Source organism: Heterocephalus glaber, unplaced genomic scaffold, assembly GCF_053883595.1.
Source record: "Heterocephalus glaber isolate CG9 unplaced genomic scaffold, H.glaber_assembly_v1.0 deba00001004, whole genome shotgun sequence".
NCBI classification, from domain to species: Eukaryota; Metazoa; Chordata; class Mammalia; order Rodentia; family Bathyergidae; genus Heterocephalus; species Heterocephalus glaber.
In genome coordinates, this window is record NW_028258179.1 from 9779809 (window position 1) to 9807576 (window position 27768).

General features: G+C 50.9%; 1 long non-coding RNA gene across 1 annotated transcript in view; it reads left to right on the top strand.

The window, feature by feature from the left end:
* Window positions 1-15476, top strand: part of LOC110346423 (uncharacterized) — a 61525-nt gene extending 46049 nt beyond the window's left edge. The window contains exon 3 of the long non-coding RNA XR_002390469.2: window positions 720-15476. This is a non-coding gene — a long non-coding RNA (uncharacterized LOC110346423). The remainder of the gene's footprint in view (window positions 1-719) is intronic.
* The last annotated feature ends 12292 nt before the right edge of the window (window positions 15477-27768 follow it).

Below are 27768 nucleotides of genomic sequence, written 5' to 3' on the forward strand. Positions count from 1 at the left end.
GCCAGCTGCAGGTGCTGGCCCGTCCTGAACACTCTGGGGTGGCTGCCCGGAGCCACGGGTCGGGTTTACTGTAGCTGTTGCCACAGTGGCTCCTTGGCTTCTGTCTCTGTGGATTCCGTCTCCGTGAGTGTCACCACTTTGTTTTTGGGTCCGTGAATGCAGCCCACGGTGAGCTTTGTGTAATTTGGACTCAGCAGGGTGTAGGGGACGCAGAGCTGATGGAGCATGTTGAGGCTCTCCCCTTCTCTCTTCTGCCCAAGTCCTGGGAATGGGGTGGGAAAGGTTCTCACTGTTTCTGGGGATTTACCTCCCTGGAAATGGTGCAGGGGACTGGGCTGGTGACACAGTTTCATCCAACATCGCACGGGCCCAGGGCAGGCTGCGCCTCCCCCTTTCTCTGTGAATTTTCACACATTAGGCTTTCCGCTCGCTCTTCGGAGCTTCCCTGGGGCCCCAGGGGACAAACCTTGCCCAACTCCAGCAGGTCCGTGAGGAGCAGTCAGGCCAGGGCTGTCGGGAGCAGGGGACATTTGATGGGCTCTTCCCCGAAGCACCTCACGCTGTCAAATCCAGAGGCGGAGCTTTCCAGTGACCCCTGGAAACATCTGGGTTGTGGAAAAAGGATGCTTAGGATTATTTCAGAGCGGTGGTGAGAGAAAAAATTCCTGTACCCAAAATGTTACTGCTTTTGCCGTAGCCAGTGCTTCTCTGCTTCGCAGGCCTTCTTTACCTGCAGCTCATCCCTTCCCGACTCTTGGGTCAGAGGTCCTGAACATCAGCGTCTCCACAAGCCCTGGCTGCAGTGCACTTTGGATGATCTTCACAACATGGCAGTTCTTATGGCCACACAGTGATGGCATCCCCGGCAAAATGCTGAAAGATCGGTGAAATTAATGCTTGGAGAACTCTGACCTGTATCCATCGAGGCCACGGTGACTCACTGGACTTTCCTCATGTAAGTGACAGTGGTGCGGTGGCAGACCATGGCCTGCTGGCCACGTCTGGCCCGCTGCTGTCCCTGTACATGGAGCACTGCTGGCACAGGGCCACGCGTGTGTTTGAACGTGGTCTGTGCCTGCCTTCTCCCAAGGACAGTGCTGAGCACTTGTGGCCCAGACCTCGTGTCATATTTTTATGTCACCTCAGTGACAGCCACCAGTTCCTGTGAGCATCGTTTCCGTGGTGTGTGAGAGGGCATCTCCGGAACAGACTGACACTTGAATTGGTACTGATTCTGGAACTGATGAAATGGAACTGATACAGCAGCTGGCCCTTCCCATGGAGGGCTGACGTCGTCCAGTCCACTCATGGCCTGAACACAAGGGGTGGTCGAAAAATACATTGAATGTTTAAATTAAAATGAAAACTTTTATGTGGAGTCTGCTAACTAACTGGAGTTTTTTTCCAGATCATTATTTGTTCAGTGTTGGTTTTGGGGACCTTTCTGAAACAAATCACATCCTCTGGTGTCTTGTTGGTGCTTGAGGTGCTTTTTTAAGTTATATGGAAAAATGTTTAAGTGGCTTTTCAGTTTTGTTTTGGTTGAGTTCTACTGTATTTGAATATTATTGTAGCTTTTTTCCCCTTGCGTTGTTCTTTGAATGGTTTTAATTTTTGTATGTGTCTGTGTTTGAGAATAGTTATTTTAAAAATAAAAAAAGAAAACTTACTATAGTAAAAGACACAGTGCCAAGAACAATGGGATAGCTGTGTTTGAAGTGAGGAGTAGTATTTTGAGGGGGATGAAGGGCAATTTATTGTCATGAATTTTTAAATTTAAACATTCACTATTTTTTTGAGTTCCCTGCACTGAACAAACATTTATGGCAATTTCTGTCAAATGAAAAACTCGATGCTCTGTTCTTATCCACTGAACTGGCATTGTGTGACTTCTGGCTCTTCCTCAAAGTCAAAATGATCATGAAAGGTCAATATTTTGAATCAGTTCGGGACACTGAGGCAGCCATGGCAGCACAGCTAAAGTCACTCCCAAAAGAGCACTTCTAGAGCTGCTACAGAAAGAGGCAAAAACAATGGGATAAGTGTATTCGAAGTGACGGGATTAATAGCAATGTGAGTTTTACTATATTCAAGTTTTTAAAAACTTTAAACATTCAACATACTAGTGGGACACATCACACCTGGTTGAATAAAAAGGTGTCTTTGTTCTCTGCCTGTCTCCCTGAGCCAGGACAGCGATCTTGTCTCATCCTCGGCACTCCTGGCCCTTAGGACTTCAGGCTGGGAGTGAAATTGGCCCCACTGGCTCCCTGACTCCCGGGATTCCCAGCTACATCTCAGCTTTCCTGGGTCTCCAGCTTTTGGATGGTGGATTGTCGGACTTCTTGGCCTCTGTCATTGTGTGGCCCAAGTTCTCATCCCGTGGCTCTACTTCTCTGGAGAACCCAGACTAATTCACCGCATGAACTGCAAAGCCTAGAGTGTTTTCTCTCTGGCTCTTTACAGAAAGCTCGGACTTCCGCTCTCTGCCCACAGTGAAACCAGTTATCTCCAGCTTGGAGAATTACATCTGGGGAGGGAGATGGATGCAAGGGTAGAAGTCTGTGTACAGCAAAAGAAAACAAACACCAAAAGCAAGATGGAGGAATCTGGTTTGCCCCAGAGTTTCTGTTCTGTTGTTTATCATTGAGCTAAGTTTTTCCACAAGCGCATGATGACGGTTAGAAAAATAAAGTTTTTCAGGAGGTGCCTTTCCATAAACAGTTGGCCTCCACAAGCGGAGTCCTCACGAGCACGAGAGGACACAGTGCCAACATTTGTTGTCCTCTCTTCTGAGATCTAATTTCCCTAAGAACTGAAGATCATCTTCATGTGCTCACTGGGGATGAGAAGTGGGGCTGGAGTCCAAAGACCTGGACCCCAGCCCCGGAATGGGACGGCCCTGAGGCCCCGGGTGACCCGTTTCTCCCCTGGGCCTTTGCTCTGGCTGTGCCAAGGACTCTGCTGAGAACAGGAACTCTGAGGTCCTCCCGGCTCTGGAAGCCAGACTTGGGTTCCCTGGGGAGGGACCATCTGACTGCCCCATGAGACCCGGCAGTGTGACAGGGTAGTGACAAGCTGCAAACTCGAGATTCCCCTGTTGCAACATTGCACGTAACTCTGAAGAGCGGCCACTCTGTCACCAGCGGAGTGGGTGGGTGTGGCCGGCATTTGGGCTTCACAGGTGAGGATGTTCCGGACACAGACCCCTGGACTGGGCCCAGCTCAGAGCCACCACCGGGAAATTCTGCCAGGACAGCTTTGTGCACGGTGAGCACACGACTTATGTCTAACACACTCATTGCAGATGATTTCAGCTGAGTAGTGTGTAAGTGCCAGAAAACCCCAGTTTCCCAGTGATCCCTAGTCCATCAGCATTGCTAGTTTCACAGTCCACAGGTCCCTAGCGTCTGGAATATGGGGTAGGGACAGTGATAACTCTGCCAGGGTGCCCTGTGCAGCACAGGGCTGCTCCTTTGACCAAGCAGATTGCAGTTGGTGTGACCTGTGGCCGGGAACACCCTGCACGTAGGTAAAATGGTCCCAAGGCTGCAGTCTCCTCCTCTACGAGTTGTGCAGAGGGGGAATAAGACAGATTTTGCATGTTCAGTGGGGCCTGCATGCAGCAACAGCTCAGGTCATGATGGGCCCTCGCAGGAGTGGAAAGCTGTTTGAATGTTGCTAAGGAAGGCAGATGCATCCAACCGTACCTAGGCTTTGCATTTATTTTACTCTAGAGTTGTAAAAGCTTGGGACACCACAGTGGCAAGGGATTGCAGAAGTCAGTTGGGTTTGGACTGTGGGAACCAGAGAATTTATTTTTATTTTTTATTTTTATTTTTGGTACCAGGGATCGAACTCGGGTTCTTGCGCTTGAGAGGCAGGTGGCAGAACCACTGAGGTAAATCCCCGGCCTGAACCAGAAAATTGAAGTGGCTTGTTCGTTGCTGCAAGGGTAACGAATGGCAGGGTGAGCTTCAATTTTGCATTTTTAGTTGAAGGTTTATTGGGAGAGCAAAGTGCCCTGCCCTGTGTCCCTTAGCAGCGCTCCTGGAAAGGCTGCTTTGGTGGGTTGTGGGGTCCCCTGGAGACCCTGGGCAGGTGCAGGCCGGGCCTCTCATGCTCGAATCAGAGAGCTTGTGGCAAAAGCCACCGGGAACTGAGGCTCAAGGATGAAATCGGAAGCCTGGGAGGCTCGGGAAAGGCCGCTGGTAACCCTTGCCCGCCTTGGCTGGGGCTGATGACGAGGAAAGAGGGGAACCAATTGGCTCCCGGTGGATGAAATGCAGCTCTGTGCCTGCGGCAGGGGTGGGAGAGCCCAAGCCAGCCACAGCACAGTGAGGGGCAGGGCTGCTCTCTCCTGGGAAACTGAGGCCCAGCCCGAGGCTGGTTCTTAGCGTCTCCTGGGAAATTTGGGAAGAGCAGGCACACGGCTTCTGGAAGTGTTTGTCTTGCACTCTCTGGAACTGGCATTAGCATGACGTAGGATTTCCTGAGTGCTTTTGCTGAACTGTCTTCCGGGATTCATTGCCACCTCGAGAACCCTCAAAGCAGGGTTCAGTAGGCCCCTCCTGCACTGTCCAGGGCCCGGGACACTAAGTGCCCTGTGAAGTCCTGCGCTAAGCTACACCCTTGGGTTAAACACCATTCCTCAGGCTCCTCAGGGTTGGCCTCCTCCTCCATGGTCCTCAGTAGCAGTAGAAGACTGCAGGTTGGGAAACACTGTCCGAATGGATGGAAGCCACTGTCCACTCCTGTGTCCTCTGAATAATTGTTTCTTCCTTGGAATCCGGGTAGGATGGTTAGATTGTATTAGGTCCAGTCAGGTGACAGGCTGGAGTTACCCGACATTTCATAATTTTTTTGGGGGGCGTGTTTTGTTTTGTTTTTTGGTACCGGGGATCCAACTCTGGTCCTTGTGCTTGCGAGGCAGGCAGCGGAACCACTGAGCTAAATCCCCGGTCCTCGTAATTTTTAATTTGTTCGATACTTTATTTTAAGCAATGCATGACTTTTTAAAGGCTTCCTATGCATTTCCTGAGAAAATGAGAAACACGATTTCTGTTTTACAGGGAAGTGCATGGCACTGCTGTCTAATGGGCTGAAGTTGGCTCATCTGTCAGAAACTGAGGCCTGATGCCGGTGGTGGAAGCAGGCTGGGCTGTGTGCGAGTCCTGCCGTGCAAGGGACAGGGAGCTGGGGCGCTGGGCCCCCCTTGCACTTTGTGGAAGTCCGAGTGCAGGAGTTCGGGTTTTCCCGCCTGGGTCTGAGGCTCCTTCCAGCCGTGAAGTCCACAGTGGGCCTGGGGTGGGCCTGGCCCAGGCAGAAAACGTGCACAGTCTCCCCTTGCGCATCTGTGTGTGGCTGCGCAGGGCGTGGTGGGTGCTGGGGAAGCATTGGCTATTGCTCCAGGCTGGGACCCAACTCCCCAAGCCTCACAGACCTGGGTTTGAACAGAGGTTTCCCACAGAGAGACGGGAGGAGACCGGGCCCTCCCATACCCCCGTTCCCGCATCTGCATGGCCATGAGCAGTTCCAGCCTGGCAGGGTTACGGTCACCACCGCAGCAGAGTGGTGCTGGCCCGGGAAGCCTCACCTGTGGCATCCTTTGTGCCGGGCCCGTGAGGACAGAGCCCCTGTAGCACCCCACTGTCTCAGCCTTCTCCTGGGCGGGGCCTCCCCGGTGCCTCCCCGGTGCCGAGATTCCTGCCCTGGTCCGTCCTCTGGCCACTCTGCCGCTCATCACCTGCGGAACCCCTGGGCCAGCGGGAGGTTTATGTGGCCTTGTGTGGGTCAATGCCTTTTCTGAGTTGGGGCGAGCACTCTGATTTAACTGGAGCGGACACTGAGCATCCGGAGAGACAGGTGTGAGCAGCCAGAGCAGAATTTCAGGTGCACTGGCTACTTAGAAAGGCAGGTGAGACGTTAGGCATGGTGGAGCATGCTTGTGACCTCAGCACCCTCGGAGGCTGAGGCAGGCGGGTCTCAAGTTCAAGCCCAGCCCGGGCAACTAAGTGACAAAGTAAAAAAGGGTTAAGGATGTGGCCGAGTGAGAAGGCCCTGGGTTTAATCCCTAGTAGGAAAAAGAGAAGAAAGGGGAGGCAGGCGTGCCGCTGGCCCCAGAGACCTGCCTGGCCCATGGGGTGCCGCTGATAGCCTGAGGCCTGGCTGTTTAGGAGCCCGGGCTGGGCACGTCCACGTCGCCAGCTTTAATTCTACTTCTAGCTGGCGTCTGTGGGCTGACGCTGCCAGGTTGGGGCAGGTGCAGGAATGGGTGGCTGCCGTTCGGGTGCTGGTTTGGTCGGGGCTCAGGTCTCTCCTCGCACAGCAGCAGTCCCCATGGCGGAGCCTGGGGCAGGAGCGGGCGTGGATGGCAGAGCTGAGTGTAACCAGGTGGTGAGCGGCTCCAGGCTGCGCTGCCTGCCGGAGTCCAAGGGAACGGGCCTTGGCAGCCGCGACCAAGTCCCGGGAGGTGGGGTAGGGCAGTGTGGAGGGCGAGGGGAGCGCTGGGGCCCGGGCCGAGTCTGGCCACTCCGGGCTCTGCGGACGGGGGTGCCACGTGTGCCTGGCCGGGTGCGCCGTGGACGGACAGCGGGGACCAGAGTTCCTGTTCCTGGTGCCGTGGACCCCTCAGACGGGGGCTCACATGGAAGCCGGTCCTTGCACTGGGTGGAGAGCCTGGGCCCGAGGCCAGCTGCCCAGCCAGCCGCTCCATCCTCCTGACCACGGGCACCCGAGAGATGCAGTGTTCCAGGTGCATGTGCGTGTGTGCGTGTGTGCGTGTGCATGGCCCACGTGTGGTGTGCGGTACGGGGAGTGTGTGGCGCGTACAGGGTATGCATGTGTGTATGGGTCTGTGTGGGTGCGTGTGTGCACGTGTGTGTGTAAGGACCGCCCCACAGAAGCCCTTGGGCCAGTGAGCAGCCCACTCCGTGGCTGAGTGTGGTGGAAGGCGTGTGACCCTGGACTCGACACGCAGTGATTTCCCAGCTGTAGGAAGGGAGGCTGGTCCTGGTTCTCGGGCTGCTCTTCTCCCGAGGCCTGAGGGGCCACTCTCCCGCCAGCTAGGGCTCCTTCCTGGCTCCTCACGGTGGGCCCTTCAGTGCCAGCTGGGCTCAGGTGTGTGCATGCTTCACAGGGCTGTCACTCACCCTAAAGTCTTTCTTGCTTTTAAAAGCCTGGGCTCCCCCATGCCCAGAGCCCTGCTGTCCTCAGGTGCCCTGCTTGTGTGTGGCCCTGACCCAAGGGACTCAGCTGGACCCACCACACCAGGTCCACGCGCACTGAGTGTCTCTTCCCGCCAGCAGCAGACAGCGTGGAATAAAGCACGTGGACCTGTCCTGGTCCAGGCTCCGTGTGCAGCGCAGAGCGCAGAGCGCAGAGCCTGCCAGGACTGCTCGCACCTTCAGATCCGTCTCCACCCCAGCCTTGGGGAGTTGGACTCCAGCCAAAGGGACCCCGGGCTCTGCCTCGACCCATCCTGCCTCGCAGGGAGCCTGGGCCAGTTCTCCTTCCTCCTCCCCCACCAGTTGCCGCTGTGTCCCAGTGAGTCATCGTCCTTGAGGTCCTCCAGGCCGGTCCCTTTGCTCCATCAGCATTGTCATGACCTTAGTGTCAGACACCAGCTGCTGCTGGCGCCCCAGGCCTCTGCGTGTGGGTAGAATCAGCTCACTGCATTGGGGTTGCAGACAGACACGCCTCACCCACTGAGGCTGCGATCATGCAAACTCGGGGCACCTTTGGCTTCACCTTCTGGGGCCATGGGAATCAGAGTTACAGACCTCTGCCCAGGAGAGGGCTCTGGATGTGTGATGTGACCAGAGGGAGAACTGGCCGGCATCACTTCTGTGGGCCAGTCTTGTCCCTTGACTGCCTGTTCCTGTCCTGTGGCAGCTGCCTTGTCTCGTGGAGTATGGGCAGAGTGAGTTCAGATATGCACCTGGCTTTTGGCACTGACCCATCTCCCTTGGATGGGGGCTTCTTCGGGCCGGGGACAGCGTGCACTGAGAGATGGGGCAGGTGCAGGCCTGGCAGGGACCTGGGGTGGGAGAGTGAGCAGGAGAAGCCAGGTGTCTGGGGACAGGGAACAAAGTCTGACTGAGCCAAGCCGTCTCCGCTCCCTCTGCAGATGGCAAGGACGGCTCGGCTCGGCTCGGCTCTTACGAGCTCCTCTCTGTCCTGGGCCTGCATCCCGACCCGTCCGTCCCGCTTTGCACCTTTTGGAAGCAGGGCTGCTTGGGGAAGGAGGCGCTTTCTAAACACAGCTTGCAGCCACCATGTGGGCCAGGTGGAAATCATTCCTCTTTCTTCTCCCTGCTTCCCCAGCTGCAACACTGACCTGGAAAGCATCAGCTTTGCTCCCACTTGAAGCCCTTTTGGGGGGCTGACATGCAGAGCTCTGATGCAGAAATTGAAATTTCACACTTGGAAGGTCCTGGACGGCTGTGCGCCCACCCCCTGGTGAGTCACAGGAGAGATGCCACTGAGTCCACACCAGAGGGGCCTCGTGCGTCAGAGGCCTGGGAGCCTCGGGCGGCTGGACAGATGTGCCTCGGGCCGGCACACTCAGCGTCTTTGCTCTGAGGGCTCATCTGGAGAATACATCAGCCCAGAAGCCTGGAGCAATCTGCACTCACAGCAGATGCGCGGGGGGAACACTTGTTAGGTGTCGCCAGGAGACTTTATGAGGTTCTTGTTTGGGGGCTGCGAGTGGAGGCCACATAATTCACTTTAATTGAAACACCTACTTTGGGCACTCGAGCTCTGTGTCTACAAAGGTTCGAGTCCCTATCCCGAAGGACATTCTGTTTCCCATCTGCTTGCATAGAGGCCTCTCTCTGTTCCCGGGAGACCTGCGTGAGGGGAGAGGACTCTGTCTGAGGCCCACGCCCCCCCATGGGGTCTGCACTCCACTCCTCCACTTGGACCTCCTTGCCGTTCTGCAAGGTCAGGCGTCGCTCGCTGGTCCCCACTTGGTGGGCCTGGTTTGCTTCCAGCCTGCAGGTGTGAGGCTGTCCCGTGAGCGACCACACAGCCGAGGCTGGGTGACTGGGCCTGGCTGCTGCACAGTTGCCTGCTCCCTGCAGAGGCAGAGGAGTGCTGCTTCCTTAAAGTGGTCCCACCTTGCTTTGTTCCCTGGGAAGGGCTCTCCTTCCAGGAGCTCAGGGCCTGGCAGCCCGTGATTGCTCTTATCCATTCTGGCATAGCCAAAGGAGGAGTGCTGTCCTCGGTCAGATCCGCGCAGAGCTTCCTGAGCGAAGCCAGGGAAGGTCAAGGTGAGGCTGGCTATTTGAACGGTGGTAATGTCTGCTGGTCCACCCTGGCTGAGGCATGCTGCACTGAAGATGGAAGCACTGATTCATGGAATGGGTGCACCAGGGTGAGGGGTCCGGAGCCCAGCCCCGTCTGGACTCTGACAGCATCTGCTTCAGGTCTGAAGTCCCCGCCCCAGGCCGACCCAGGGCTCCCAACACTGCAGGCAGGGAAGAGCAGCGAGGCCATGGAGACCTCCCCTGGGTGGCATGGCTGGCATGCACACCCTGTGCCCTGTGGTCCTCAGCACTCTGTGTGAGCCTCACCCGTGTGGGGTGACCTGAGCCTGGCTGTGGACCCTCAGAAGGTGACAGAGGTGGGGTGAGTCTCCCTGGTTTCACCGTGTGAGGCCCTGTCGTGCAGGTGTGGGATGAACATTGGAAAAGGGAGACGCCATGATTCGAGATGTCCCCTGGGCCGCGGGGACAGAGCCATGGCCACTCCAGGAGCCACACGCGAACTCCCAGCCTCGAGGAACCAGAGGTCCAGAGCTTCTGCTCAGCAAGAGGGTGAGGATGAGGCGGGCAGCTTGGTGCCCCAGTGTGGCCTGCCCCGCGGCCTGTCCTCGGTGCTGGAAGCTGGCCCTGTGCAGGGCACCACTGTCTCTGGTTTGCTGTTCAGCCATAGTTGGTCGGGTGTCACCTAAGCGCCTGACACCTTGAAGACAGAAGTGTGGAAGTCGGAGCCAAGGAGCAGCAAGGCCTGCTGGGCCAGAACTGTTCTTCTCCACCTGGCGATACATAGAAGAAAAGAAGCCCTAAAGGGTCTTTCAGCACGTGCTTTGCAGTTCCCAGTCACTGCCACAATGGCACCCTGTGAGGCGGCCAGGCCCAGCTCTGACGGGATCTCACCCAGGATGGAGTCTGACACCAGGCCTGTGTCTATGCCGGGCCCACATCCTGCTCTGTGGCGAGGCTGGGTGATGCGCTGAGAGAGCCCTGCAGGGTTGGGCTCTGGGCACCAGGGCGCCTTGGGGTTGGGAGGGTGCTCCCGGCCTGTCCGTCCTGACTGCCGTCCTCTGGACATCGAGCAGCCCTGTGTGGGTGTAAGTGGATTCGACTCAGCATGCTTGACTGACAGGCTGAATTCTCTGCAGCTGGTGCTCTTGCCAAAGCAGTCACCTTTGAAAGTGCCGGCTTCAGAGGAGCAGCGTGAAACGCAGGGTGACATCGTGCTGTGCCTGGGGACCACGGAGGGGGCACTTCCCCTTGAGTTGCCTGTGTGCTGTAGGCGCTGCGGGTCACGTCCACGGAGCCTCTCCCGACCCCTCCAGGCACGTGTGACCCAGGTGGCAGCCTCCTGGCAGGGCTCACGGCTGCCCAACCCGGTGGCACAGGCGAGGGCCCGGAGTGCCCACACTCCAGCGGCTTTTATCTTGGCTGGAGAGGCACATGTCTCTGGAAAATGGGGCCAGTAGGTCACCCAGGAGGGGAAGCTGAGGCACAGCTTCATCACCACCTACGTCCCAGCTACCCCTGGGTGCCGAGGGTGTGTCAGGGGCGACGCTTGCTGTGACTCGTGGTTACACATCCACCATGTGTCCACGTGAAATGCGGAGTCCAACCTGTGTGTGTCACAGCTGCCCAGGGTCCCACCACCTGGCCCCCTGGTCACACATGGTCACGGAGGCCTGGAGACACCTGGTCTGCTGGTTCTAGGGCACAGCGGGGCCAAGACGCACTCTGCAGGCGAGGGTGGGAGGCCCAGTGGGACGGAGTGAGAGGCTGTCGAGGAGCTCAGGCAGGAAAGTCGCACTGGGTCCCCCCCCCCGACAGGGGTCCCACTCGCTCTCATCAAAGCTCCGAGCTTGTGTGTCGGAACCACCCGCTTGCCCGGCACGGGACGTTCGGCAGCTCTCCCCCTCCAAGCGCTGTTTCTATCCTTGATGTTACTCAAAGGTAAACCTGAGGTTTCACGTCAGTCTGAGATCTGTGTGGCCGGGAGGTGTCACTACGGATAGAAACAGCGTCTCTCCTCGTCGTCGGGACACTTGTCCCTGACCGTTCTCTCGGCCGGGGTTCTGAATGCTCACTTTCCCCAGCTTTTGTGGAACGTCTTGGTCTGTCTGCACCTCGAAAGTCTGTGGAAAGAGTCACCATAGCAGACTTTGAGAACCCGGTTTATGGACAAGAGGTTTTGAAACTATTTGAACTCAGATGTCGGAAGCCTTCAATAAAATGAAAAAGAAAATGCAATACATTCTACTTTTTAGAGAAAGAAGTAAAAAGAATTAAATTTACCTTGGATTCATTTAAGAGAAAGGAAACTGATTCCCCTAGGCCAACACCTGCCTTGTGGAAATGTTCCTTTTCCTATTCTTCAGGGCTCACTCAAGATAGGTAATTATCAAATGAAGTTTCAGTGATCTTTCCTTTACAAACTAGGGAGGTAAATAAACCAAAATATTTTAAATGAGAAAGTCAAAGAGTTTACCAAGTGACTCCACTTTTCCAGAAAATTCTTTGACCCATCACCCTCATCTCCGCGGTGATTTCCAGGGTCCTGACGTTGAGGCCACTTCTGTCCACTCATGGCCAGCTGTGGGCCCGCGTCTAAGGAGGTAGAAGAAGACCATCCGTCTTCCTCTTGAGTCCCATGGGCCCCTCCAGCGATGACCAGGCTGCTTTTGGCTCCTTCTGGGCTCAGCACTGAATATATCCACTCTTAGCTCACTGCCCTGGAGTGGGGTACAGGGAAGGGGCAAAGCTGATTCTCAGGACCCAGCCCAGCCGGGCCCCTTCCTGATGCCATTGTGCCAGCAGAGGACCAAGATGGTGGATGTTCCTGGAGAGCCAAGAAGCAGGGTCACTCTGGACGATCTCCCTGACCCTGGAAGGTCACATTGTGCTAAGCACCAAGCATAAAAGTAAACAATTTTCCAGAACAGACCACTTCGGGAAATTCTCAGCAAACAAGGACACAAGGAAGAGCTCAGACAATGAACAAATTCAGCTCGAATCCTCCTCCTTCAATTCCTGCATAATATAGAAACCCAGTTGCTAAAAATCAGATGAGCAGACATGCTGAAGGTATCAACCAGTAGGAGACAACCGTGGGGGAGACTTTTACACAAATACATTCAGATGTGTTTGAATTATGCATTGGTGAAGACACTCAGACTTTCCATGACTATAGCAGGAATGACTGCTGTTTGTTTTTAGGGCAACACATGTTTCAAAGGTTTTGTTTTATTTTGTTTGTTTCCCCCTACAAAGCTAGGATTTGTAAGGCAAACACGGCTTATTCTTTAGAGAAATGAGACTTAAAGCTCTATAAATAAAATGCCAAACTTGCAAATGATTAGGATGCAATTTCTTTCTGATTTCATGATAATTCTCATTACAAAAAGCAAGAACCTGAGACGATTGTATCTTCGGCGAGCTGAAATATCCTAAGTAACTGTCATTACTGAGGAAATTTGAGGTGGAAGGACAAGCTCCCTTGACTGAATGAAAACTGAAGTCTAGATTTAGAATGTGGGTTTTCTGTTAAGAACCTGTAGACTCGGAGGAAGTCATCTCTTTCATCTGTAAAATGCATACAAGGAACACCTGGCTCATAGGATATCTGCACTTTGAAATACACCTGTGCATCTTGTTTCTTCCAGCTGTGGCCACATCAGGACCCACATTCATGATCCAACAGTGCTCCCAAATCTCTCTGACTCAGAAAGAAAAGAAGGAGGAGGAGGAGGAGGAGGAGGAGGAGGACGACGACGACGACGACGACAAAGAAAAAGTGATTGTCCTGCTCCCAGCCCAGCCAATGACCAGTCATTGAAATGTGGGCAGATACAGACCGGCTGTTGGGTCTCAAGGTTGCACTTGCTGAGGTGGGTGTGTGGGCTCCCCTCACCAGCACTCACTGGCTCTCTCCCTGTGGCGCCAGTAGGTGTGGGTGATCACCGCTGGACCCCTGATTCCATGAGGGGCTGCAAAACAACCATCTTCTCACCCCCTCTGTCGTCCCTTCTGGTGCCTTCTTGGAATATACTCATCAAGAAGAGCTTCCCCTCAGTTATTCTGTTGGAGAGTTTGTGTAGGAAAAGCAGGGCAGATGCTTGGTCCTTTGCAAAATAATGAGTTAATTAACTGGCGTTCTCCAAAGCCTGCCAATGGGCCCTAAAAATTTATTGTAAGCATGTAGAAGTAAGTATATTGTAGACTCAAATCCTTTGCACTTGTTCCCTTGTTGATATTCAGGGTGTCTCACCTGTGAATGAGGAGCCTCTTTTGGTTCCTCTTGATCCTTCCCAGTGGACTCTGATGGTGTCTGCATTTCTGGACCTCACACACTGTCCCAGGTCACCTGCAAATGTTCTGCTCCTGTGCTGGAAGCAACGGTTTCTCTGAGCAACCCTCGGTGCTTGTAGGGGGAAATGGCACCCAGAGATCAGTGGACTCTTGGGATGCTTAGAGCTACTGAGTGTCCTTTGGGTTGCAGGGATTGGGGTGGGCAGAGCTAGTCATTTTTTATTTTACTATTTTAAGGTAAAACACATCATGAACTCATTCTGCTACTTCAATTTAAATTCAGGACAAATTCAGATTTTGCTCTTGGGTTTCTATTCATTATGATTATATTTGAATATTTACATTGATATTCAAAAGTGAGCTAGGTCTATAGCTTGCTCTTTGATTTGGTGTCATCTTTATTAGGTTTAGAAATTAATATTATACTTGCTTAATGGAAAGACTTTGGAAGTTTTTCTTCCGTTTGGGTGTCAGGAATAATTTAGGAAGCAGTGAGACTTTCTGCCCTTTAAAGGTTGGATAGAATTTCCCATAAAACCATCTAGGCCGAATGCTTTTTGAAATGAATACTTTATTACTACTATTTTTTTCTATGGTAATCCACTTGATCAGGCTTTCTAGTTTTATGGGGTCAATTTTGGTATATCGTACTTTTCCAGAAAATTATTTATCTCATATACAAACGTTTCTTTTTTTTGGTACCGGGGATCGAACTCAGGACCTTGTGCTTGCGAGGCAGGCGTCAGAACCACTGAGTTAAATCCCTGGCTTATCTCACCTATATTTTAAAATATTTTTGCATGGTAATAGAATGTGTGCTTCGGCTCTCATTTTTCTTAATTAGAATAGTAAGTTGTCTGTTTTATTGACTTTTTAAAGGAATCACCTTTTATATTTATTCAGTAGCACCTCTGTTTCTTCCCTTAGCTCATTCATTAACTTCTAGTTTTATCATCATAAATTTCTTCCTTCTGCTTTTGTTTGGTTTGTTTTCTGCTTCTTTTTAGAAATGTTTGAGTTGGGCATTGACTTTATATAGTTGTTAAAATTTACATACACACACACACACACAGAGTTGATCCTCAGTATCCTTGGATTTTGCACCTGTGAATTCAGCCCATTGTAGATTGAAAATATTTGAAAAAATTGTATCTGTACTGAATATGTACAGACTTTTTCCTTTGTAACCACTCCCACAACAACATTTGCATTGTGTCAGGTGTTATAAGCAATCTAGAGATGATTTAAAGTGTACAGGGAGATGTGTGTAGCTTAAATACAAATACTGTGCTATTTTACATAAGGAACTTCAGCAGTCTCTGACTTTTGGTATCACAGAGAGTTCCGAATGCAATCTCCCCTTGGATATTCAGGGATGACTAAACATACATACATACAACATATATTCGTATATGTATCTTTTTTGATAACTGGTTTAACTATATACCATAGATTCAGGCTACTCATGTTTTTGTTATTGTTATTCTCAAGAAAATTTATAATATTGGTTTGTGATTTTTATTTGATCTCAGACTAGTAGCAAACCCTCTGTCAGATTTTATCGTTAACTTTTAGTTTTACTGATTATAGTCAGAAGATGTGTTTTTGTATTTTTCTACTCTGTGGGATATATTGAGGTTTTTATTTATAGCATTCTCTGTGCACTTGAAAAGAATATATATTCTATAATGTAGGAGTTCAGAGTTTTATATTAATGTAAAATTGGTTTTATTGGTTATGTTGTTTAGAGCATCTATATTTGCATTATTTGTTCTACTTGGTCTATCTTTGATTGAAGAGGTATAGTAGACTCTCTCATAGTGTATTTCTGTTTACCTCTTGTTGCATCTCAAGTTTGGGGTATATATCTTCATCACAAATTGTGAATTTTAATAAAGTGTGCTACTTTGCCCTTTTGTGTTTTGTCTAAATTCTACCTTATCAGAGATCAGGGTTGCTATTTCCATTTTATATCTGACTTGGGCTGATATAACTTTGTCCATATTTTTACTTTTCCTGAATTGTTGTGGGTGTTTCTGTTACATACATGGTCTTGGATGTTGCTCTATCAACCATGCTCTAAATCGCCTCCTTTTTATAGACGAGTTAAGTCCATTTATGTATATTAATAGGGTTAATGTGTGTTCTCAGTCCTGTCAGGTTGTCTGTGTAAATTGTCTTCCTCTATCTGTGTTCCCTATTTTTTGGTACATATTTTTGTATTTGGGGATATATATAAAGTAAAGTTTACTTTTATACCAAGTTCTTTATACTCTACCATTTGTATTATTCAGGGTCTACTCACCAGTCATTTATTTGGCCAGGGAAGATTAATACGAAGAGTCACTACCTAGTAAGAGCAGCTCACTGTAAAGCGTAGGAGAGAGCTGGATGCAGGTACAGGGCTGAGACCCGGTGTGAAGCAGGAAGGGGCCCAGAAGTAGCCTGCCTCCCCTGAAGGCCTGCTTTGGAAGAACTGGGCACAGTCCCGGTGGATATTCTGCTCCTTTGGGAGAAAATTGTAAAATTAACCACAACAAACTTGTGTATAAGTTTGAGAGAAAGAAATGGTTAGAATATTTAAACAAAAACAGCAGCCACTGACGGCACTGGGGACAGGTCTCACTCTGGAGGGGAGGAGGGTAAGGAGGCCACCAGCAAACCGGATGGGCATAGGCAGCGTGGGGCAGGCCCTGGGAGGTGTCCTGGTCCTCCAGCCGCTCCCGTCGCTGTGGGAAGAGGCTGGGGTGGAGGAGGGCCCCGGGATGCAGCATGCAGGGGGACTGTCCCCCGCTGCCTGGGCGCAGGGGGCTCTTCCCCACTGCTCATGGTCTCAGCATCTTTCTGGATGGTTCACAGGAAACATGCAGATTCCTGGCAAGAACCACAAGATGAGTTTCTCACTGAAAGTGTGTGGAAGAATCAGGCGCAAGTAGCTATTCCAGACATCACTTTCTTTCCACTCTGCTTTTACACACACACACACACACACACACACACACGCACACACGTCTTGTGTTAAGCTTCCTGAAAGTCAAAGAAGAGAAAATAAACAGATGGTTTGGAGGAGATGGAAAACTGGTATTGTTTTAATCAAAACTGTGAAGACAAAGGAACAGAAAAACCTAAAGAGAGAGCAGCACTCAAGGGCAGGAGGCAAATGCCAGCTGCCCATCTGATTTCTGCTGATAGGACGTTTTTCTTTCTTCTTTTTTTTTTTTTTCTTTTGGTACCAGAAATCGAACTCGAGTCCTCGCGCTCTTGAGACAGGCGGCTGCACCACTGAGCTAAATCCCCGGCCAATAGGATGTTTTTAAGGAAAAAAGTTTACTTTCCTTTTGTAAAGTAGTTCTCGAAATGTGCCTCTGTACGGTTGTCTGAAGGGAGGGGTTTCTGGCTGTCGCTGGGGGTGCAGTGCTTGGGGCCAGCTGCATGGGGTCAGAGGCCGATGCCTGATGATCAGAGCCCAGGGGAGTGGAGCCGGCATCCACCAGGAGCTGATGTCCCTCGTAGGCCGTGGCACAGGGACACTCTCGCAGGAAGCCTTGGAACTGGGGGCATTACAGAGAAGCCGGCACTGTCACCCCCGAGGGAGCATGCGTGTGCGGCAGACCACGCACGATGACAACGATGACAGTCTCCCTGTCACCTCCCCTGCAAGGTCCCCAACAGGAACCTCTTCCCGTCAGGCCCCCTCCCGTCAAGGAGTTTTGAACACAGACATGGTCCCTGAAGGTGAAATTTCCTGAGAGGCTTAAACCTCCACTTTAGACATGAGTGTCTCCAACAGGACAGCGTAATGGGACAGTAAAGTTGGCAGCTGCTTTGGAAGGAGGACCGCAGAATGGCCTCCTTCAGCTGGGGGACAGAGGACAAAGGTGGGGTGGAGAGGTGGCAGGAGAGGCGACACGGGCTGGGCCTTCCGTCCCCGGGCTACTGGCTGAGCATCAGTGGCCGTGGCTCTGCCCATTGTCCCTTGTCCTGCAGACGGGAAGCATCCCAAGGAGTCAGGCAGACGCTTCATCCCCGCTCAGGGGTGGGGCGCCAGGATTAGGGAGCACCCGACCTCCGAGTCCCCCTGAGTAGAGCAAACCCTTCGATGTGGCCTAGGCTCAGGCTTCCGGGCACCAACCCCACTGGGACACCTTGGCAGACAATTCACTGGTGCTGCGAAGCGAACCTAAGGGCCCATCCACAGAGCCCCCATCTCCCTCTCCCAAGACCACCACCTTGCAAGGGCAGAGCGGCTGCTGAGGTCCAAGTACACCTGTTGGACTTCTTCTTTCAGTTTGCTGAAGACGGAGAGAAATATCAGAGAGAAAAGGGAAAGAAAGCCCAGGCGGCCAGAAATCAGCCAGGTCTCCTCTGCCAGGCGTCATCCACGGACGAGGGCCCCCGCTCCCTGGCTGTGCCTTGCATTTGTCTAAAAGAAGCAAAACAGCATTGTGGGGAACTTGGGAAATGCAGAAAGGCTGTAAGGAGCCCTGGATCACACTTGCTCTTCCGGCTGTGCTCCGAGGATGGGACGGAGCCTTCTCGGTGAGCGCCATCGCCCAGGGATGTGCTCTAGGCACTAACCACAGTTTAAAATGCTCTCCAGAGTCATATTTTAGAACAGTTTCAAGCAATTTTCTCATCTGGATGTACCGAAATTAATGATCTCATCCTTGACATCTAGATATTTTGGGTGTTTTTATTTTGGCTGTAAAGAAGCCACTGAGAGGACCACAGGGCCCACTCGGGACCTTTGCAATTATTCATACCATTCTCTAATTATGCTGAGGATTCTGTGAACCGCTAGTGCTACGCGCTGAGACTTTATGTCCAAGATGTTATCACGGAGCCTCATAGCACGAGCAACTTCTTTTTAAAGGATAACGAAGGATTTTCAATAAAAATTCCAGGGGTGCCCACTAAACTTACCCTTTCTGAAAGGTGCCTTCGCTGATTTTGTACCCGTGCTGCGTGGAGCCCTCCCCAGGGACTGGCTCATCACTTGCTCTCTCCCTGGGGCCTCTGCCCCCTGGGGAGCAGACGCAGGTCCTGAACCTGCCTGGCCTCCCACTCTGGTCCCTGGGGCCTGCTCAGGAGGAGTTCGGTTCGCATGTGGCCTCCACACCCCTAGGGCACTAGGCTTCCCTGGACCCTGTGCCGGCACCCTGGGTCCTGAGCTGCTGGCTCCTAGGATGGCCCTCTCTCCAGGGGCAGCAGGAGCCTGTGGCCGTGGGAATCACCTACTTTCTGCCCACACACATCCGGGGTGCACAGCTTCGGGTTGTGTTTCCAGTCTCAGCTGCATAGATGGAACATCCTGACTTAGGCCCACGGCTCCCACTCCTGTCCTTTGTCTGCAGAAGTGGACAAGACCACAGGCGTCCAGACCACAGGGGCTTTGGGGTCCCTGCCCATGGTCCGTCATCAAGTGGATGGGACTCCAAGGCCACAGGAACTAAGCAGCACAGGCAAGGTCACCAGCAGAGCCAGAGTCTGGTTCCTGTGCGGCCACTTCCTCTCCATGTGCCCGGGGCACCTCGCTCCTGCTCCCTCTGGGCTGTGAAGTTGGCATATTCAGCTGACCCCTCCTTGCCGGGCCCTGGCTCCACACAGTCAGGGAGCGGCCACGAGTTCCCGAGGGACACCCACGGGGCGCCAAGGGCTGGGAGGAGAGCCAAGGGCCTGCAGCGCCGGGGTGAGAGCTTGGCCCGGCTGGCGGTGCAGCAGGTCCTCGCAGGGCCTGGAGGCGGCTTTGAACCATCTCTAGCCCGGCAAAGCCCAGCCGCTCTGTGGCAAGCAAACAGACCCACAGGGGCACTCGGGGCACCGTGACACATGGCCAGCTGCCCAAAATGCCCAGGGCAGAGTGCAGGCAGCCTGTGGCTGAGTGGCCTGCAGGGGCCTTGGGGATGGGCCACGAGTGGTGTCTGCTTCTCCCGCTGCACTGAGCCCCGATGGCATATCCTTCCCTGGGCTTTGCTCTTCAGCATTCTCACTCGGGTCCCATTGCAAGGCATTTGAAGCCAGTTCAGCAGCATGGACTTGATGTCCCTGACAAGGGTTTCCTACCCTAGGGCACAGCGGTGGAGCCTGCATCAGTTTCTACCCTGTTTCTCTGGTTTAACATTCCAAGTTCCTCCTCAGGACAGGAGCCATGAGAGGAGATGTGGCTTCCCACGATAAAGACCCCACAGAAGCCAAGAACCAAATTAAAAAATGGACGTTTATTTGCTCATGTGATGTGTCAAAGGCCAAAAGTTTAAGGGCGCCCCCTCCGCTTAGGGGGGAGAAGTCAGGCAGCAAGGGGGGTGCAGCCCTCGGCCTGAAGGCTTTATAATCATTCTGGAGTGATGGCGCCATTTGGTAAAGAGCAAGAACGAAGAAACCAACGACCGGCCGGGAGAAAGGAATGCGGGCATCTGATAAACTCAGAATGGTTCCTGATGCACAAATCTGCGTGGTGAAGAGAGTTCCCGGGACCACGTTCCTGGGAGCCCCCTCCTGCAGTGTCCTGGGGTTTGCTGTGTCCTCCCTGCCCACCTGGCACTCCTCCTGTGAGCCCGGGAGCCGCCCAGGGCAGGCCTGGTGTGCAGCTCTCAGTGCAGTCTCCCTGGAGCGGGTGGCAGTGGAGCAGAGCAGATGTGGCCGTGCTGGACACGCAGAGCCGAGCCGGGGACCAGGGACACGGGAGCCCCGAGTGTGGACTGCGGGCATGGGGGTGTGGACAGGATCTGGGGGGACAGAACAGCAGTGGGGTTGGACCTGGGCTCTTGGGCTGGGGATGTGGGAGTGCTGGTACGGCCAGACCAGGGACACGGGAACACAGGCAGCTGACCTGGGGACACGGGTGCCAGTGTGGACAGACTTTCCACAAAGACCAGGAAAAAGGAATTTGAAGGAGAGAAAGGTGGCTGGGTTGGCCCGGGCAAGGAGAGGGTCTCAGCTCTGTTTTTTCCTGACTTTGCCTCATCTTTAGAGCAGGCTTGGCTGGGTTTCAAACCATCAAAGCAAGATGCCGTGCAAAGCCAAGTGCACTGTGTTCCAAGCACGGGGTGTTGACCCCTGAAGCCTCACTCTGTGTTAGTAAGTGTGGTCTGTGCCTCTCGGCCCTGTATGGTGTGGGAGCTCCCTGGGGGAGAAGTGAGGGGCACAGAGGGTCTGTTCCCTGTTGGGGACACACACGCACCACAATCGCTGTCCCGTCCACTGTGCACACACAGAAGAGCCCTGGAGCTGAGCATTTCCAAGTGTCACTTGATTTAATACTTCATTACAAACGACACGTTATTGTGCATGGTTATGTAAGCTGGTAACCAGCACGCTCAGGAAACAAGTCAAGACTGAAGTATTTGTTGATGAATAGGCTTTATTTTTAGCTGAAGAGCTGGCCAAGCAGGAGGACACATGGAGGAGATTAAGGTTTAACAGGAGCCCTCTCGTCAGACAGCTGGAGAAAATGATTATGGATGCTAATAGGAATCCCAGCCTGCCTCAGAGATGTGGGGCTTTCCCGGGAAGGCCTTTTATTGTTTGTGAGTGAAGCTCTTTGGTCTTAATAATTTGAAAGGAACAAATGTGTCTTTCCACCTCCCACCCTCAAGCCAGCCCAGCTGGAGGCTCCACGGTATTCGCCAGGCTCAGGCCGCCTCAGATCTCCATTTTCTGAATTCCTGGTTATGCAGAATTCTTCCTGCTAGGACCAGAGACCAGCACGGATCAGCAAGTTCCTCCCTCCAGGACAGGGCCCAGGGCCAAAGCTGGCTCCCCTCCGGGCTGGCTACACCTGAAACGTCAGCACTTAGGTCTCTCTCCTGTTGCCCTCACGGGGACTCGGAGCCCCCATCTGCCTACGTGGGCAGGAAGTGGCTTTGCTGACTGTGTTCCAGGTCCCAGGTGCCCATAAACTACGATCCAGCTGGCCTGCCCTGGGGCGTCGGAGTACGGAGGATGGGAAAGAAGGGGACACTTTGGCTTCTGATGAGCCAGGTGGCCTCTGAGGCCCGGCCTGTCCCCCGATCCCCGTGCCCAGTGCCGCTGGTTCCCAAAGGGAGGCAGCATGGGAGAGGCACTTGGTCAGTGGCTGTGGCTGCCAGCTGGTGCACAGAGGGTGCGGGCAGCTACTCAGGCCCTTGCAGTGGGGCTGTGGGAGATGCCCATGTCCGTTCCCGCATCCTGGCACTGTTCTTCCTGCTTGGACGCGTGGCTCCGGGATGCTGCGTGGCCGGTGCTATCCGCAGAAGGGCAGACAGAAGGGCAGACGGGGGCTCCCGGAGGGGCGAGGCGCCATGGGGCCAGAGGGAGGAGGGTGTTCCAGGGGGCTTTGGGTGACTGAATGGACAGGGGCCCCCAGCCAGGAGGGAGCGTTTACACAGATGGGCCCAGCCGGCAGAGACGCAGGGGGTCTGGGCTCCCCGCGGGCCCAGGGGACAGCTCTCCCGTCGGGTGGCCTGCTGCCTCCCTGTGTGCCACAGAACAGAGTCCAACCTCTCAGGGAAGCCTTCTGGGATGGCATGTGAGGGACACAGATGCCCTGGCCAGCTGGCCTTACCACTTCCCTCCTGCAGCCTCAGGGACACCGTTGCCTGAACTTAGGCTGGCCCCCAGCTGCCATGGCCTCCCTGGCCACGCTCTCTGCAGACGGCCTGCGAGCCATTCTGCGGGAGGAATGGAGGAGCCTGGCCACAGGTTCCCATAGGCCCGCTGGGCTCTGCGTGGCTCCAGCCCGTGTGTGACCTCACGCTGGTCACCATTCCTCTCTGGGGCTGCTCCAGGCAGCGCCCTCTCCAGACATGCGCTGCACCCTCCTGTCACCGCTGGCAGTGAACACATTGGATTAGAGCCAGCCTTGGGCCAGCAGGAACTCAGCCTGGAGCCTGCGGCCGGCGTGGGGTGGGTGCCGTGGGGCTGAGTGGCCAGAAGCGCGTGTGCTGTGCATTTTATGTTTAAAAAGTCTTCCTTGCAGTGAGATCAGGGTTCTATTCTATGCTTTGTTTTAGGATTTTTAAAGTTTCGTTTTTCACTGTTAGTTAATGGACTCATTTGGAATTGATATTCTTCAGAATCATAATGATATTTTTATAAATGGTATGAAAGTATTTTTTCCTTCATATTCCAAGTGCCATCTCTGCCCCCTCCACCCTGCCCCTGTGATAGAGAAACTGCATTTTGGTCATACACCATTGGCACACAGAGAAAGCTCTGTTTCTGGTTCCATTTTTCCCTACCATCAGTTCTTCTCTCCCTATACCAACACATTCGCCTCCCCTTCTCTGCGGCTTCGGTTTCCATGGTTTCAGTTTCCCACGGTCAGCTGCGGTCTGAAACTATGAAATGGAAAGTTCTGGAGATAAGCAGTTCCTAAGTATTAAACTGAGCCATTCTGAGCAGCATGATGCAGTCTCGTGTTGCCCTGCTCGGTCTCTGCTGGTTTGTGAGTCGTCCCTCTGCCCAGGGTGTCCACGTGGTGTCCATTGCCTGCCTGTGGGTCACTCAGGAGCCATCTGGGTTATCAGAGTGACCTGTGGCATCGAAGGGTTTGAGTTCAAGTCATCCTAACTTAGCGGCCCTGAGTCCAAGAGTAGCAATGGTTTTATTCATATATCGTTGTAATTATTTGGTTTTATTATTGATTGCTGTTAATCTCATACTGTGGCTAATTTATAACATAAGCTTTGTCATATTACCTGTAAATAGGAAAGAACATAGCATGTCTAAGGTTCGGTGATGTCCACAGCCTCAGGAACGCGGCCACAGGCGGGTGTGGATATGCTACGGTCAGCCCGCGGCCAGGACAAGAGTCTGGCGGACAGGGCTTCCCTTTCGTTCTTCGCCAGAGTTGGGGCTGCTCTTGAACTTCAGCTCATCCTTGTTCTTGTTAGCTTCAGGAATAGCTCACCCATTTCCAAGGAAAAACACTCTTTGGGATTTTGGTAGGAAGTGTATTACTATGTAAATTAATTTATGGAGAATTGCTACCTTTATATCGTGCTCACCATTCATGAACATGATACTCATCCACTTAAGCACTTCTTATATCCTTCAATAGAGTGTTATGCTTTTCTTCATACACATTTTGCTAGATGTATTTCTAGTTTTATTTCTAGTTTGAGGAGCATGTTTTGACTTTTGTAATTTTTAACTGGTGGCTGCTTGTGCATAGGAAATGTTAATTTCTAAGAAAATGTTAATTTTTTTTACAGCTCTGATGTGTCGTGTTTATCTCACCTGTCTTGCTGGATAGCCACTTTCCAGAATCATGTTCGGTAGAGGCCGAACAGGCTGATGTTTGTCCTCATCCTCCAAAGGTTATAAATACCACCCCACTATTTTTCATTATGAACCATTTAAAAACCTCTGGATTCATCAGTTATTGACATTTAGCCTTTTGTATTCTCGATTATTATTTTCAAAACCACCTCAATCTAAGTTACCCACTTCATGATATTTGATCCTAAATCTTTCAGCAATTCTAGGCTAAGAATGAGGGTATTGTTTATGCAAACAGTGCTGGGAAATTTCACCTTGATAATACTGTTCTCTATTACACGGTAAATTCTCAATTTTACTGTCTCATAAGAACCTTTACAGTTGTTTTTTTTTCTTGATTCAGGATGCAATCAAGAATCATTTGTTGCGTTTAGTTGTCATTCTTCACTCTCCTTCATTTGAGAACAATTCCCTGGCTCCTAACTCCTATTTTGGCCTTTTGGGGCCTTTTTGAAGAATCCAGGCCACTTTGTATATGTGTGGTGTGGTGTCAGATTGGGTTTTTAAGGAGAACACATTAATGTGTCCCCACTTGAAATTTCTTGAAGGTTTTTTGTTAGGTGCAGACTAAAAATTACTTTCTTGCTGGGCGTGGTGCACACCTGGAATCCCAGCACTCTGGGAGGCTGAGGCAGGAGGATCACAATTCAAGCCCAGCCTGGGTAACTTAGTGACCTATGGAGACCCTGTCTCAAAAGAAAAATGCAAAAAGCTGGGGATGTAGCTCTGTGTGGAAGCCCTGGGTTCAGTCCCCAGTACTACAAAAAACGAAACCAACAACAAAAATCTTTTCATTCCTATTTTGCAAGAATACTTCTCCTTAGTTATTAAAGGATGTTTAGTGTTATCAAATAATTATTTGCATTCACTTGACCATTATGTGATTTTTAAAATTTGTTTTCATGCTGAGTTGTACTATAATACCAGATTTTCTAATGTTAAATCATCCTTGCCTTCCTGGGATACATCTAACTTGGTTGTGACTTATATTTTTTCCCCTGTATTTTAGGATTATATTTGCTAGTATTTTATTTAGGTTTTTGAGTCTGTGTTTAGTTTTAATTTTCCCTCCCATCTTATTTGTTGCGATACCCTAAAGATGTTGACCTCATGAAGAGGAATAATTACCTTCCTTTTCTAGTCCTTGGAACATATTCATTAAAATAGAAACTTTAGTAATACAGTTTTTCAAAGAAAAATTTCAAATACATTAGTTCAGAATTGTTCATTTATTCTTGCTTTTTAATCTCTACTTTTCTAATGTATTTTATTCATACTTTATTTTTGATCAACCAAAAAGAATTGAAGTTTGTTTTTTTTATAAGTACTTTATAAGGAATCAGCTTTTGATTTGTTTCTCCTTCTTCCATCTTTATTTACTATTTCAATAATTCTAACTTTTATTATTTTCTTCTTTAGTCTCTTTTTGGTTTACACTATCTACCTTTTAAAACTCTTAGCTCATTATTTTAAACTACTTCTTGTTATATATATATATATATATATATTTTTATATATATATATATTTATATATATATATATTTACTATTTTAAATTTCCTATAATATACCCTTTATCTACTGTTCACAAATTTTTGTGTAAAATTCTCTAGCTGTCATTCAGTTCTCAGTGTGTATATTCTCCATTACAATTTCTTCCAGAGCTATGAGTTATTAACAAAATGTTATTTAGTTTACAAATGTATGGTACATTTTAGCTGACTTTGAAGTTTTATTTCAAAATTCCTTGTCTACTGTATGTTTTTAAATCTTGAAAGTTTTTTAAAACTTCCTCGTGATCCCATACAATTGATCCATCAATTTACAAAACATATTATATGTGTGTTTGAAAAGAACATTCAGTCTGTATTTGTGGGAGATATAGCACTATGCTATATATAACAGTGTTTCACTGTTCTCTATTCTTCTTGATGTTTTGAAAGCTTACTTCATCTGTCAGTAGGAGAAATGCAGTAAGATTTCTTACTGATTGTGGATTCATGGTGAGATATGGGTGAACTGGGGATTACTGCTCTTCTGAGAGCATCATTACTTTTATCATTTAAATGAGCTTTTTTACCCCTAACAATACCTTTTGCCTTAAAGCCTGTCTTGTCTAATGTTTTTATAGCCCTCCAGGTTGTTTAGCATCCAACTTCGCATTTCCTATCTCTTTCCCCTCAGCCCTGTCTCCTTGTGTCTTTCACAAAGTGCATGTAACTGAGGGTCATGCAGCACTGTGCGGAATGAGCCCCTTTCAGGCTGTGGTTAAAGCAGGACTTAATCTTGCTCCGGCCTCTGTGAATGCCTTCACAGCACAGAAAGTGGATGGGTCCTCGGCTCGCTCCTGACCTCTGAGTTCCTCTGTGAAGGCCTTGTTGGAGAACTTGGAGAGGACAGCTGCGTCTTCACCAGAAGTTTGCATTCAGTTTGTCACCATCCACACCACTAAGCCCCACAGCCCTGGGTGGGGTGCTGGGGTCCTCCTCCCATCGCCGAAGGGGCTTCTTGCCTCAGAGCTGTCATGCGTGGACACAGGAGAGGACACCATGTGTCTGCTCTGAGGCCTCACAAGTGCTCCCATGGCTCCTCCTGGGGCACTCTGGTTCCTTGAGAGCTACTCACACAGTTGCTCCTCTGAGTGTCTCAGGGCTCTGTAACCCTGGCCGTGCTCTGCCCTTGCCTGTGCTTGGCCCACTCTAGGCTCGCTGCCTCCATCCATGGCCCTTGCAGTGGCTCTCAGGGGCAGGACTTATCATGTCCCGTGCTTGTGGTCTGTTTCTTGTCCACTTCTGGCCCCGTCCCTCCCCCACCTCAGCTCCATCTCAGTTATGTGGCCCACATCTGGAGCAGGGACTTCTCTGGCACCTTTACACCTGAAAATGTCTGCTGTGTAGTGTTTTTCACGTGGCAGTGCCCTCTGGCCAACAGACAGGCATCTGACCAGCCCCCCACACTACCCGGTCTTTATCGGGCTCTCCAAGGGCTGCACTTGAACCCATGCTCTTGGTCCAACCCTCTCTCTCTTCTATCTCCATGGGCTTGGGCTGCTGGAACCACAATCTTGTATGCTGTACGCTGCCAGTTCTCACTGTGTCCTGAGTGTGCCCTGGTTCAAAGCCTGGAGGCTGACTCTTCACATTTCCCCTGTGGATCTGGCAGTTTGCTTCAGATTTCATAGCCATTTATGTTGAAGTTGAAACTTCAATCTTAGAACCCATTGTAGTTTAGAAACAAAAATCCCTGCATCTTTAGAAATGTGAATCTGAGTCATTTACATTTATTGTGATTATCGATGCATTTGGATTTATTTCTTGCATGCTTTTTTGTTTTCTACTTACTATTATTGCTTTTTTCCCTCTGATTTTACTGAGAGTTTTTTTTTTTAATTTTCCTGCTCCACCATTTGAAAGCTAAGTTTTTAGTGGTTGCCTATAACTTTATAACAAGTGACTCATTTTGTATTTTTCACTTACTGTCAGCTCTCTGAACAAAGAAGACAGGAATCTGGGAGGACTTTAATTTCCCTCTGACCTTTCTATTCCTTTTCTCCCATTTTCTTAATCAGAACTTTAGTACCTGGTATTTTTCAAATAAATCTGTTTATCATCATCATCATCATTATCATCATCATCATCATCATCATCATTTTAAATAAGAAAGATCTAATTTAGCCTGCTTACTGTCTTATTGAAGTTGAATTGACTAACATGTTTTGCTTATTTCTTTGTTTAATGAATTTTGTTACACTCCCTTTTGTTTAGGGGGTTCATTTTTCTTTTCTGTTAAAGGTCATTCCTTAGTAGCTAATTCAACGATCTTTGCTAGTGGAATGCCAAATTTATCTTCATATAAGAAAAACCCCACATCCCAGGCCACACTCAACTCAGACCTCCATCTCTGAGGTGGAGTGTAGACATCGCTGTTTCATGGGGGTGCTCAGG